This window comes from Chionomys nivalis, chromosome 9 (genome assembly GCF_950005125.1).
Source record: "Chionomys nivalis chromosome 9, mChiNiv1.1, whole genome shotgun sequence".
NCBI lineage: Eukaryota > Metazoa > Chordata > Mammalia > Rodentia > Cricetidae > Chionomys > Chionomys nivalis.
The window spans coordinates 57,635,517-57,651,181 of NC_080094.1; the positions used below are offsets into that span (position 1 = coordinate 57,635,517).

The window sequence follows — 15,665 nt, forward strand, 5'->3', positions numbered from 1 at the left end:
TACAAAAGCAAAGTACTTTTTTTTTTTTGAGTATTCATTATGGTTTATTTCAGGCACACATTTACCATCCAAATATTAACGCAGATACTAAGAGAACCACATTACAACTCATTCATCTAATCAACACTACTTATATGTCATGTACATAAACAAAAGAGAAAAACTATGTTCCTTTCCTGTCTGTAGAGGCTTCACACCTCTTGAGTAAAGACATACAAACAGAAATCACTAATATCCCCTTTATTTGGGAAGGGGGAGTAAGACAAGATCTCACTACGTAGCCCAGGTTTTCCTCAAACTTAGGGCCTTCTGTCTCAGTTCCTGGATGCTGGAATTATAGGCAAATACCACAACATTTGGCTCAACAGTCAATAATTAAGCCTTGTACACTATGCTAAGTATTATTACTTGCGACTACAATAACAGAATGCAAAATGCAGTAAGCATGGGAGAGATTTATTTATGTCTGGTCTTTCTCAGAATCTTGTACTAATCCTAACAATGGTAGTTACTTTCCCACTTGAATAAGAAAATTAAGTACTAAGTATGATAAGAAAATTCCAAGTCCAAATTACTCTTCTGCACTAGTAAGTTTAAAAGTAGAAGAAACAATTCCCATGTAGTAACCATCAATCCAAAATATCAAATAGTATTATGTTCAGTACCAAGTCAGGCAGGCCTCCTGGCTTTCCAAAATCTATGGATAGTAAAATCAAAGGCCTATGAGAAAATCTCCTGTTGTTTTGCCTTAGGGACTCACTGATAAACTACCTTCTAAATATCTGTATTTATACACATAGACTAATGCAGCTCTTGGCCTTAGAGAATTCCTTCTGAAGTTAGTGATATTTAAAGCAGAAACCCAAAATTTCTGAGAATAGGTGGCTGCTAAATACTCACCCCAAATGGTACGTGTATGTCACGTCCACTGAAGTCCTGGAAACATGGCAAAGAACAGCTGGAAGGACTATGAAAAGTGAAAGATCGGAGAAATGTTGTGGGGCCTGTTTCAGATACAACTATGCACACAGAGCTACAATAGCTTCCCTCTCAAGTAAAGACCAGGAAAGCGGAGGATGTAGAGACAAGAGTGTAGGAAGGGGCCAGAGGAGGTCAGTCACCAAGGAGAGAGAGGGGAAAAAGGTGGTAGTGGAGTGTGACTGAATGTAATCATAGAGTATTGTATATAGGCATGATACTAATTTGCTCATAAAGTAGAATGAGTAACAGACACTAAAGGGGACTCAAATAATATGAAATGTTTATATGCATATACCTACATGTTCTTTATGCCTGAGTATTCTAGTATGGTTTCTGCTGTTGTGAAAAAAAAAAAAAAAAAACACTGACCAAAAGAAACTTGGGGTATGTTAACCGACTCATCTGTCTGACTTATCTGTCATCGAGAGACATCAAGGCAAGAACTCAAGGCAGGAACCTGAAGGCAGGAATGAAGCAGAGACCATGAGCAAAGCTGCTTCTTATATAACCCAGGACTATCTGCCCAGGCATGGTACCTACCACTCACCAGCTTGGCCCTTCCACTTCAATTACAAACCAAAACAATGTCCCACAGCCATGTCCACAGGCCTATTTTATGTGGGCACCTGAGGTACGCTCTTCCCAGATAACTAGTTTCTTCCCCATATTTCCTCTATCACGGTGACACCACTGGGCAAGTTTGCCACTTTTAGGAACCTATGTGATTAGACTGGGCCCATTCAGGTAATCCAAGACAAGCTCTCCACAGCAATGCTAACTGCAGTCACACTTTCAGGGTTGCTAAGTTTCAAGGTTTAGTTAGGTTTAAGAGCCTTTGGGAGACAGGGGAGAAATGAAAAATGGAAAAAAATGAAAGATATATTAGTTTTCTTTACCACAAATAATGCAAACAAGCAAGCAAATAAACAAACAAAAGGCATGCCAAAACTCTATGCAAGTATTAAGTTTTCAAAGAACTTAATTTAGAAAACAGCAAGAAAAAGAAAAGACAACTCCAAAATTCAATAAGCAAGGAAGGAAGATAACTCAAAGGGAAAAAGTTTCTGAATAATACCCCCAGGTCATAAAATAAAAAAGAATCGAGTTACAATTAAAAGGATGCAAATTAGAGATGACCAAATATCAAGACATTTGCTAGCTCAAGAGACAGTGAAGATATGAAAATACAAATTAGTATGATAGGTTTTAAAAGATAATTTATGAATATCCATCAAAATTTAAAATACAAACATTCTCTCACTCAGCAGTTCAGCCGCTCTCTTTCTTCCATGATGCCCAAACCTACTCCACCCTACATAACACTCACATCTTGTCCACCTGGAAACTGTTTCCCCCCATGTACTACGTATAACACCCTATGTCTCACTAACTCTCCTATGCTGCAGTCTTTCCACACTCCTTTCTAGAACACATAACATGTGGTCCTTCTGTGGGTGCTAGGCATAGCTCATGAAACCAAGTAGCCGTTCTGTGGAAATTAAAGGGGCAGCTCAAAGTCTTGCCTAAAGAAAGGCTGCTGCTCTCCTGTGGGATACCTAAGATGTAAGGCGAGACTAAGAGGAGCTAGGAAGAGACAAGCAGGAGAGGGAACTATTTTGTAAATGTTTCCAAGTGGGATATGAATCCAAGATTCAAATAATGGACATCTGATGTAGACTAATGTGGTTAATAATAAGCACAAGGCAGACACGACTCCATTTTTCTAACATAGGTTAATAAACGTATCTGAGAAATTCCTTCTTGCCAGCTAGGAAAAAGGCACACAAGTCTATTCCCATTTCTAGCTTTAGTAAAAATTATATTGCTCAGCCATTATTACTTAGTATTATTTGTATTACCAAAGACATTAATGACAATTGTGGGTTTATGGGTAGGATGAAGCAATACTTTTTTAGCTACATGCAGCAGTGGCAAAAGCATTTGGTGATAGATTTGGGATCATCCTGAAAAGGAAAGTCCTTTACTCTCAACATTGGAAGATGTCTTTTGCTCAGAATGGAACAACAAAACCTGTTCCATTTAATTGCTAGGACTTCTGAAAACACTGTGAACCCCTCGAAGGTTCTGTACACACAGCTTCATTTAGCAAAAATGAAAAACACATACTTTTCTAGGTACATCTAGGGGCAAATACTTAGCTATATGCATGCTCAGAGTTCATATAACATTTCGGCATTTAATGGCAGGTGAAGCAGGCTGTAAACAGCCAACCCTAAGGGTAATGCAGTCAAATTGGGAATACAAGAAAGATATGAAGTCAGTGACAAGGACCAAGATTCATCAACAGACTAAGAAAGAGGAAAACCGAGTATAAAAACCACCATCTCAGTGTCCTAAATATGCCCAAGACCTGAAAGTCTTAGAAGTACCTCCAGGCATTTAATAAATACCTGAATAGGTGAAGGTGGGAGTAATAAAATAAAAAACATAAAGGAGACATAAAAAATGGCTAAAATTCTTCTATAAATACCTTTCAAGAGTGACTCTGGCATGTAGATGCTACAAGGTGACTTAGTCAAAATGAGAATTCAGTCAGAATTTAGCACTCCTCAGTGATGTGCATACAGACAGTTACATAATGCTGCCAGCATTTTATCCACAGAAGGCAGTTTAGAAATTTCCTCTTAAGAGGCCACACTAGTCTGGAAATAGAAACTGTGAGACTGTGGGACCTCTGAAATTTTAAACACTCCTTCCTCTTAATGCAATATAAATCGATTTAATTTTCACTGAAAACTGAATGTCCTTACAGCAGTACTGTCCAATAAAAACCAACCAACAAACAAACAACGAGAATTCAAGTTACATAACTAAAGAGGGCAGCACCGAAATGGTGAGCACATTGCTCTAACATCAACAGGCTGACTAAAATGCACTCAGAATCAACTTTGTTAAAACTGTAGGGTACAGTGATTAAGCAAACATCAAATCCAAGAGGAGCCGGAGGGGGGCAGGTCCTAGCATAAAGGCTAACCTGAACTACATTAGGAAGTTCAAATAACCTATGTCACTATGTCATTTTGACAACTGCTCTGTAATTAATAATTACAGGTCCGATATTGGAAATTTATTTTAAAATGTAAAGGTACTGGGGAGATGGTTGAGCAGTTAAGGGCACTGGCTGTTCTAAAGAAGCTGGGTCTGATTCCCAGCACCCACATGGCAGTTCACAACCTGTACTTGGGGGCCTGACACACTTGTCTGTCTTCTGGTATACTGTACACATGAGACACAAACACACATACATTAAAATAAAAAAATGTCTTTGAATGTAAGGGCACGCTATAGAGAAAGAAGGCATTCTAATACTCATAAATATTCTTACCTTTGTATTTTCTCCTGCAGAATACTCTTTTCTCCTATATAAAAATTCATGCACATTCTCACATGTTGGCTATGAAGACTTCTCTTTTATATGAAATTTAGGCATTTAACATCTATTTTACTGTTTTTATAATTCCTGTGATGTCATTTATCCACTCTTAATTGTTTTCGGCTGACCAAAATAATTAAAAACCACCAACCTACACTGGGGTCCTCACAAAAAGAAAGGGAAAACCCAGGTACTTTTTTATTTATTTAGTTCTTAAGTTATAGTTTAGTGAGGATGAAATGGGCTCCTGTAAGCAAAGGTAGATAAAAGCTGAGTTGTACAGAGGAACCAAATATCTGTTTATAATCTCACAGACAGCTTCAAGTCATAACAAGGAAAGAACATTAACTTTGTCGTTCCACCAAGCATGTATATCAGTCAGTCCTCCCAGCCCGACGCTGTTCATCAACAAAATGTCACCTAATAACAAAGCTGACAGTCCAGACAGTCACATTTGAGCCAAATGATTCAAAGTCATTTTCCATAAAGAATGGATTTGCTTAACTGTTTATTGCTATCTAGAATGGAAGAGCCACTACATAAATATGTACCCCTTACACTTCCTCATTGCAGTTCACTTTTTTAATATCAGTTTTCAGAATATGGACACTGCCTGGTTATATGCAGTATCAATTAATGAAACCTGTTATGCATGATGTATTGAGAAACATCAATATAAGTAACATCATTTTTCATAAGATTTTAAAAAATTTTAATAATTACCATTTATTCATTTATTTGTGTGTATGTGTGTCTTTATGTCTTCCTGTGCCACTGTGCATGCCTTTCTGTCAGAGAATACTTTACTGGGATCAGTCTCTCTTTCACAATGTAGGTACAAGATCAAATGTCTTTACCTACTCAACCATTTTGCCAGTCCCCTTTTTGTTTTCATGGTGACTTATATATAAATCTAATAAAATCATTGGTGCTTTAAAAAAAAACCAGTTACTAGAAGAGGCAAAATAAGAGGGAAGGAAGACTGACAGAATACTCAGAAATAACAGCAAATATGTATCTTGGGTCTCAAAGTAGAGCACAAACTAAAGTTCACAAACTTGGCCAGCTGAGAGCTAGCACAGGATAAGTTTTAAGATTGGAAATTTAGGGCACATACTCCCTTGAATCAAACCTTCCAAGGACAAAGATTGATGGCTGATCTCTTTTCTTTTAGAGATTGGGCACTAACAATACAATCAATACAATCTCTTCTGCCAGCATTCCCTGGTAGACTACAATAATGAAGTTTTTCTTGCAGTGAAATATCCTTAAATTAACTCTTCTATTTTCTCACATATATATATATATATATATATATATATATATATATATATAAAAGCACATAAGTGTACCTAAGTCAAAGGATAGAGTTCAAGTAAGCCTCAGTATCTCAGTGGTAAGACATGTGCCTATTAGGCCACCAGTCCTGGGTTTCATTCTCCAGCACACACACAAAAGATCTTTGAATTTCCTCTCAGATTCAATGAGGAAAGTATATTTACATTTTCACATATTCTATCAAAACACAAAAGTAAATCATTTTATCTCATTCTTCAGAGTTCTGGGCTGAAGAAGTTACAGAGAACTCTCTTAAACTCACTGATACACACACACACACACACACATACACACACATATATATGCAAGTATTCATGTATACAAATGCCAGTGCGAAATTTCACACATCCTCAGCAATTTAGATTCTCAAATGTAGCAAAAATACTTCAAAGAAAAGGAACTTATTTTTTAAATAAATTAAACTTAATTTTTAAATTTGACTCTAGCTAAGGGTTCTTCACTGCCCACCACCTCATCAGCTTTAGGTTCAAAACATCCTTAGAGTATCAACGAAGTATCTTTTCTCCGTGTTCAAAAATCCTAGAATTGAGTTCTGCTATCTAATTAATTTATCTGTCTTGGTTTATTTGCCAATTCCTGAACCAAACACACCTAAAGAGTTAACCTTGACTTTTAATGAAAAGGCCTGAGAGTGAGGAAAGGATGATTTCCTAAAGAGAAGAAAGGCACTCTCCATATGGGCACAGATTTCATAAGAAATGTGGAATAATCTAAATAATAAAAGAAATGGATTCAGCTGAATAGGAATTTTACTGGTAGATGGCCTTATATATTAAAAAATAAAATTATTCTAGGCTTCAATGCTGGGGGATATGATTAAATTCTAAGAATAATTACACTAAAAAATAGAATTAAGAAAGCTTGGAATAACCAGAAAACAGAGATAGAAAGGCAGCTAGGAAGATGCTATTTGCGTCCTGATACTATTTCAATGCTAAAGCCTGGGTACACAGCAGTGTCTGTATAGATCGAGCAAGAAGGTAGAACTTTGTATCTATTCCTTTCAACAAAACTCAGGCAGAATAAGCATTAAAAGACAAAGGGTGAGACAAATACTACAGGAATCAAATAATTTCCAGACTACAAACCTATAAAGACTGAGAGCCCAGCAGGGTGAAGAGAAGTTGCTAATCCAGAATAAGCACCCAACATGGTATTACAGTTTGGATCACAACTGTCTCTTAAAGGCCACATTCTATAGGGTTTGGCCACCAGCCTGCGGGTGCTATTGGGAGATGGTGAAAACCCTCTCCTATCCTACACCCCTCCTGCTAGGAGGTGAGCAGCTTTGTTCTGTGTCCTGCTACTCTTGCCACAGGCCCAAAGCAACAAAGCCAAACAGCAACAAAGGGATGGGTGATGTGCTAAAAGCATCCAAAGGTAGTAACAAAGTCTGAGTGGCAGTGACTATTCACATAATGTTTGATTTTTTTTCAATTAGACAATCAAATTCACTAAATTTTTAAAAATAAAATGATACATTAAGGCTCGGTTGGTTGGTAAAGTGCTTGCCACACAGGTAAGAAGACCTGAGTTTGGATTCACAGCAGCCTTGTAACTGGGTGGGCACAGCAGTGTGCACCAGTGCACCCAGGAGTGGAGAAGCAGAAATAGGAAGCTCACGGGGGCTTGGAGGCCAGCCACTCTAGCTCAGTCAGAGTGAGCTCCCTGTTCTGCAAGAGACTCTGTCTCCAAAAAAAAAAAAAAAAAAAAGTGAAACCGATCACTGAATGTTGCACTCCAGTCTCTCAACACATGTATGCACATATGCACATACAAAACACGGCATTAAGTACCAAGTACCCAAGATAAATAAGACACAGCTTCTGTCCTCAGAGTACTCACAATATAGCGAACTTTAATAATGTAAGGAGAATAATGTCTTGAGGTACTTTACGCTAATGCAATTATTCTATGTATTTAATGGACGCTCTAGAAGTAAATCAGAAGCCTGTGAGAAAGACTGTGAGTCAGGCCAACTTTTGTGAGAAATATTCCTTTGAAAAGTCAAAGTCAGTGATAGGAGTATGACATATAACAGAAGTGGATAATTTAAAATATAATTAAGGTCAAGAAAATGGTTTTGTTTAAAATTCAGAAGTGAATCCTATGTTTAAGAATAATTTGGATGCAGAAGCAGTAATAAACTGGCACAATAAATATGGAACGCTCATTCTTCAGTAACAGGGACATAAAGTCCAGATTCTGGTATCTTTTGGTTAATCCAAACCACTATAGAGTCTGCCTTTTAAAAAGAACCAGTAGCTATAAAAAAAAATGTACATTTTCTCAGTGGCCTACACACCTGTAACAGTGTCACAGGTCTTAACATGAACAAAAAACCCTGTCTCGAAAAACCAAAAAAAAACCAAAAAAAAAAAAAAAAAAAAAACCCCTCTGAGTTGGATAACACTTCAGGGCTGGAGGCTCCAAACATCTAATGAGTACTTCACTCCGGCTGCGGCCTTGTAGGAACAGAGGCACAGTTTTGGGAAGATTTCGATCTATTTAGAGAAAGTGGACACCTTGCTTATGTGAAAGCTCCTGGCTTTTTAAATGATGGCTCACTAAATGTGGACCAGTTGAATTCCACTTTCCAGTTTGATTCCTTAGCACAGTAGGATTATATATGTTTCAACCATTTTTATGTTGGCATGAACCTGGCTATAGGTTTTGTTTTTGAGACCAGGTCTGATATTGTAGCCCAGGATGATCTGGAACTCACTAAGGAGCCAAGCTGCCTAAGAAACAGTAACCTGACTCAGCCACATCATGTCCAGCTCAATTACCTTTTCTAAAACTACAGAATAAAAACTATATAAACTTAGCACACTTCAAAATCTATAAGCAATATAAACAAAAAGCTTATCACTCTCTCCTAATGACTTAGCTAAATTTAGTTCTAATGGCTTTTTGTCATTTCAGTATTGAATATTTAATCATTCAATATTGAATCCAAAACTTAAAGACCCCAGCAAACTCATTAAGAAGGTCTACCTTCTTACTCCAAATGCTCCCTCACTGTGTTCAACCACAACTGTTGTCTGAGGTTTCCGTCCTGCCCGGTTCCTGCAGTCATTAAGTCCCAAAGAAATCACAGAGGTCTGTCTACATTAACTATAAACTGATTGGCCCATTAGCTCAGGCTTCTTATTAACTCTTATAACTTACATTAGCCCATTATTTTTGTCTATGCTAGCCACATGGCTCAGTACCTTTTTTCAGCAAGGCAGTCTCACATCTTGTTTCTTCTGTGGTGGGCTCACAACTGCAGAAAGAGCTTCCTTCTTCCCAGAATACTCCTGTTGTCATTGACCCGCCTCTACTCCCTGTTTGGCCCGCCTATACTTCTTGCCTGGCTACTGGCCAATCAGCGTTTATTTAAAATATAATTGACAGAATACAGACCATTCTACCACACCACACAACATCCTCTACTTCTTAACAACTTTCTTCCACCCTAGTATCTCCACTTGATTATCCCCAAAATATGTAATTAACTGAAAGCTTGCTTCTTCAGCATCAGCTAATGAGTCCTCCTCAAAAAAAAAAAAAAAAAAAAAAACAGATACCTCCTTGCCATTCTAATACTTATGACTGAGATAATCTAATTTATTAACTGAAAAATATTTTTGTTCCTCTCCTATTAACATGGCCAATGATTCATGCAAAGTGGCCTTTCAACTGTATCTCACACAATATCATATGGAATAGTAGATGCTCAACATGTAATAACTGAGAAAGTCAAAGAGAAATATGAAAAGTCCCAACCTTCCTCTCAGTTTATTAACATGCCACATCTGTCAGTTTCTATGAAGACAGTAAAATATTTTGTGGGTTTCGTCCTAGGAGAAAATTTCAATATGCAATGTTGTTGTTGTACTAATAACTCAACCTCTGTTCCTAAAGCTGCTAGGGTGAAACATCCCCCATTTTCTTACAATTTATTTTTAAAATTTATTTTATGTGCATTGGTGTGAAGGTGTCAAATCCCCTGGAACTGGAATTAAGACAGCTGTGAGTTACCAAATGAGTGCTGGGAAATGAACCTGGGTCCTCTGGAAGAGCGGCCAATGCCTTTAACCACTGAGTCATCTCTCCAGTCCCAGCAACATCCCTTTTTAGGTTAACTTTTTTAGGTTTCTATGGCAGGGAAGCACAAGATTCCAGAAGAACCTCTAACGATACAGAGAAGCAGCTACATTGTTATAGGCCAGGCAAAAGCCATTCAATATGGAAATTTCTCAATCTGTGTCATTCACAAAAAAAACAAAAACAAAAACAACAACAACAACAACAAAAAAAAAAACCAACCCCAAGCTTAGAGACTAGAGTGTTTCCAGGAACCAGGTGCTCTGTATCCAAGGAGCCAAAGTAGAATATTAACAAAGAGGAGGAAAGGATTCTCCTGATAGATTATCTTAGACAAAGACCATGAGGCAAAAAAATATCTCAGGTGAGAAAATAATATTGTAAGACAGACAGTCCAGTGCACAACACAGGGTCAAAATAAGGCTGCTCTTTACTAAGAAAAACATTTTTAGAGTAGGGAAATGTAAAACTTACACTTTAAAAAAGAAAACCTGTCTTGCAGATTAAAGTAAAAAGTGGGGAGGGAGCCAAGTGAATGAAACACAGCTGAGAAATATAAAATCAGGATAATAACTGGGAAAATGGGTCAGAAAAATCAAATGGCAAAAAGGCATATTCTGCTGCTCAGGGTGCTTCTGAAGCTCCACTCTCTAAGTTGTATTTCCTTGCATTTTTCAAGTGACTCTAACCTCCACAGTAAAGTTATTCTAAACAAAGACTTAATGGCATAATCACCTCCACTCTACTCATCACTCATGTGGCCTGTCCCAGACAGCACTGTAACATACTGCTGTCCACCACTGTAATGTTCTGTTATACCTCTTACATCTATGTTCTACAGCAGAGAAACACAAGATTCCAGAAGGACCTCTAAGAGAGAGGTACAAGCAGGTACATTCTTGTAAGGCAGGGAGAAAGGGATACTCTACTCCAGCAGCTGTCTTGGGACAGCTGTCTGGGCTGAGTTAATAATACAACAGTGCACTGATTAATTTGTGAAAACTCACAGACCCTTTTTAAACTCAGAGTGTCTGGTAGAAAATAGGCGCTAAACAAGTAAGTTTTAACTTTAATAATAGAGTACTTTTCCTTGAGAGTTTTATTGTACATCCAACATATATAGTTTCAAAAAGAGCACAGAGGAGGGGCAGCAGAAGCAAAATAAAGATGCAGTATTTAAAATGCTGTGGTCCAGATGAAACAGTGAGGTTCTTCAATATACAGTCCGTAATATACATGCATCACAGTAATCTAATATGTTTTTTATATCATATTACTGACTCATAAATACCACCCAAACGTTTAAATCCTCATGCCAAGGATCAAAGTAACAATACATTTTGAAACAAAACAACAAAAAATAAAGAAATGTAGTCTAGAAAATACATAAATGTATTCAAGTATTTAGTTGAGACTGCAATAAGGAATATCAGATCTGTGGAAAACAGAATGGCTGCTCAACAGTGTTAAAGTAAAAAGCAAGCTTTCTGAAGAAAGGGCTTAACTCGAAGCTAAAATTAAAATGATGTATTATTAGAAATTTTCGTAACTCAGAAGTTGGAAGCTGAAGGATCAGCTGAAGGTCAGCACCAGCTACAGAGTGAGTTTGAAGCCAGCCTGAGATACACAGACTTTCTCAAAAGAAAAAACAAACAAAAATAGTATCAGAGGACAAGCAGAGAAAAGACAATTTACAGGAAGAATGTCACTGGTGTTCAACCTCACCAAAAAAAAAAAAAAAAAAAATCACTCTAGTAGAAATTAGTTACAATTAAGATGACTTTTTTCACCTACTGAACTACTGAAAAATAATAGTTATCAGTACAATCTATTCTTCTACACATCTTATGGGAATGCAGGTGTCCTACATTCAGTGTAGTTTGGCAACAGCACCTCCCCACCCCCCAAAAAGAAATCATTTAAAACCTATATACACATATATACCCCTCAGAACCAGAAATTTTACATCTAAAAATTAATTCAAGAAAAACAGATATACTCAAGACTATGCATAAAGCTATGGTAATTGCAAATTAATAAAGAAGGAAGGGAAGGAACTTACTAGAGGCTCATCAGCAAAAGACTAAAAGTAAATCTTCTGTGACTAAGTGTTATTATGAGGCAAACTATATACAAGCTGACAGAGTAAGGATGAGGAGGTAGGCTTTGAAACAGCCAGATACATCATGATCTCAGTTTGAGATAATTTCTACAGATGGATTTGTTCCTAAGGAAGAGTCACAACATGTCATGGCAGTCAGAAGACACAGAAGTTACTTTTATTTTCTTCTTTTTCCAACAGGAAAAAGAAAATGAAACAAAATCATCCGAGCTCTAAAAATATTAACCTGTCCACTCAGCACTGAAGATTTCAGTAACCTACTATGCTTAAGAAACTGGGTTCAAGACATGTTTAATTCTGACAATTACGCATCTTGTATAAGAGCTGGAGCAAGAATTTAAATCCCTGACCTCTTGGTTCTGCTCTGTGCCTTAATTAGATGTGCCTAGAAAGGAGGCTTTATTTACAAAAGTAATCTTTGGAAGTGGTGGATACTATTATCTGCAGTTTTACCAGTGTTAAGTATAAGCACATAGCACCTACAGAAAAAAAAATTTCCATAATCAGGCCCCCAAACATCACCACCTCAAAACATGTGATTGTACCACACAGACATTCATCTCCATGTGTTTATCTCTCACAGTTGCCTTGAACGTCTCTCATTAACCCCTTAATGTTAGGCTACTCACAAGTTCACAGAATATACTAGATGCTACCAGAACTTTTGTAACAAAGATCAATGTGGGCTTCAAATCAGCCTCATCAGCCTCATTGATTCCCTTGACAGTGAAGCACTTAAATATTGTCAAACCATGGTTCTTACTCAGAAAGAGAAAGGCATGTGGCAAAAAAACAAAAAAACAAAAAAACAAAAAAAAAACATCACTGGGGAAAAAACATTCACTTAGTCTATCAATGTTTCATTTCTGGGGTCTTTATAAGTCAAAGATTACACTAAAGGCATACAGAACACATTTTCCAAAACTACCAACCAACAGACACAGATAACTCATTCTGAGTCTCTTCAAGACCCATGAACTCAAACCATTCTATTACTATTTACCTATTTAGGTCAGCAGTTTTTATATCAAACAAAACTGGAATAAATCAAGGATACTAATCATGCCTTCTACATCTGCATAAGGATTTTTTTAGTGCATTCCTTAGTTGTATTTATAGATTGTGTGAATACGCTGTGAAGCATTATGGATACAGTAATGCTGATGCCCACCAGATTATGACAATTTAAAAAATGCCAAGTTGATTTCTTAAAATAAGTGAAAGTTTTTCTATCCACAGAAAAAGCATGCACACACACAAAAAAAATCATGTGAGTTTGAACCCTGGGCCCACATATGCTAAGCACAGGCTCTGTTTCTCCTGCCCCTGAGCGACATGAAGAACTGATACTTGCTGCCTCATCAATGGCTAAACGTTTGCTGCACAAGCCTGCAAACACGAGGAATAGAATTTGGATCCCAGGTATCCATGTAAATGCCAGGCAGATGTTGGGGCACATCTGTAATCACAACACTTCAGAGGTAGTGACAGAATCCCTGGAACAAACTGGCTGCCTAGTCTAACCTGACTAGCTGAAGGAGTGAATTGGGGGTTCAGCAAAAGACTCTGTCTCAGTGATAAAGTGGAGAGTGGTCAAGGAAGACACTGGACACTGTAACCTCTACAGCACACGCGAACTCATTCCCCACCTCCAAAATCAAAAACAAACAAAAAAGCCTGCAGGCAATTTCTATGGCAAAACCAAACATGCATACTGCTTTGTCAGAAATAACTAATGAAGGTCAATTATTTTTTTCTCCATTTATAAATCTCATGCTGCAGAGTATTTCTCTAAAGCTAAGTATTGTTACATTTTTATACAAACACATTTTTTCAGAGAGTGAAAAATTGAGGAAACAGAGCAGCACATTAAGTATAGAGGGCTAAAAGCATGGACCCTAAGCAATTATAAGGAACCTCAAAGAACTAGACCAACTTGACATAAAACACAGTACTCCATTTTGGGGGAAAAAAAAATCAGATGATCAATTTTCTCTCTCACTTGCAAAATATGGTGACTTCAGAGTTCCTAATACAATCCTTTCCACCCTCAGACAAACCACATTAGGAACTTAGATTTTGTCTCTAAACATGGAACAAAAGTCTGCTCTTTTCCCTTAAACTTTCACCTGCTCATTCTACTTTTACACCCAAGAACAGAGTGTGATTCATTCTTACCAAGTGAAAAACATCATGAGACTCCTATTATTTGGAGCTAGTTCACTAAGTTTCCTCAAAGCCCCACTTGACCAATTCCTACAACTTGTATTCATCTAATCTATTTTCTGAATATCACACTGATGGATTAGACTTACCACAACAGTTATGTGTGTGTTAGGAAAGAATAACTATTAACACTTGAGATAAAGATGTTAGATGATAGAGAAGGCACACTTCTAAAACAATTCACCACATTCTCTTTGGGACATCATCCGTTCTCTATTACACTCCCTAAATTAAAGTCAATATAGTTTCTTAGAAGGCCATGGCCAGTACTTTCCAAGACAATCATTTAACCTTCCAGGAAAAAATAGTTTCAGATCCATATATGACTGTAAATCTACTTCAAAAGGGTTTTTTTGTATGACCAGACAAGACCCTGTCTGAAATTTTCAAGGTGACCTTGGAGGAAACTGATACAGCCCACACCTTTAAAGTGACCAGAGGTGAATTTTACTCCTTATAATACTAAATTCTCAGTCCAAGGATGTTCTGATTATCCATTTTTGAACATGAAATGCATGAATGATGAAACTAGTGTCATAACAAGTCTGTCCAATAAGAACACACAAGAGTTTCTCAAACATGAGAATGTGCTGTGTCTGTTCAGAGTTCCAGTAGTTTCCTGGCTGTCAAAATAAGCTCTCTCCATTCCTCTACCTCCCAGAATAGCTTCATTACCAGTGAAAAACCACCGCTTCTGTTACAAATTCACAATCCAAATGCATCCTTTACTTGTAAGACAATAAGTTAGCATTGGATTATTCTAAATCATTTGGTTTTGCCAACAGTCATTTTGGATTATGCGAGGGAAATGGAGTTTGCAGGTCTACACACAGACTAACTGGGTAGACACATTGCTAACCCCAAATCCTAAATAACCCCTCAAGAGGAAATCATGTAATTTTCATCACTTCCATGTCTCTGGAAAAGATAGATTTGACAGCCCAACTCAGTTGTAATCACTACCACAAAGACAGTAAGACATTTATAGATTAAAAGCTGGGTCAAAGATGGTGATAGTGAGTCCCTGGGTAATAAGGATATAGACGTTTTATTATCTTTGCATTTTTCTGTTTAAAAACTTCAAAACACAAAAGCATCTCACTCACTGCTACCTGAGTACTCTACTTCTTGCCAAGATCCTACCTAGCTACCAGAAGCACCGATATAGTGCTTTTACAAAAGACTGAACCATGGATCTGTGGCAGGGATGTAAGAACAGGTACCATCTTTTCCAGGGCTGACTGTTAGTACCTATGATCTATCCCTAAAAACAAAGGAGATGATGATTTCCCCAAAATAAATTATTTTAGGGCCATCACAGATAACATATTCATGAAAACAGAAGGTAGAAATTGGCTAGGCAGTTTAAGGTGAAAGACCCCAAAGAAAGGTGACCACTTTTATTGGGGAGGGGGAAGTGACATTTTTCAGTGAGGACACTGAACTGACAGTAATGAAGACAAACTTTCTACCGAGGCGCACACACAATAC

The 15,665-nt window shown here is 37.4% G+C and overlaps 1 protein-coding gene across 2 annotated transcripts in view; it reads right to left on the reverse strand.

Annotated features, from left to right (window-relative positions):
• Spred1 (sprouty related EVH1 domain containing 1) overlaps window positions 1–15,665 on the reverse strand; it is a 71,286-nt gene that overhangs the window by 36,338 nt on the left and 19,283 nt on the right. The window contains exon 1 of one of the 2 annotated variants that reach the window (XM_057781055.1): window positions 3,473–3,553. The exons of the other annotated variant lie outside the window; for it this stretch is intronic. The gene's annotated coding sequence lies outside the window, so the exon portion shown is untranslated. Of the gene's footprint in view, window positions 1–3,472; window positions 3,554–15,665 lie in introns of those variants that run through there. 2 annotated transcript variants of the gene reach the window in all.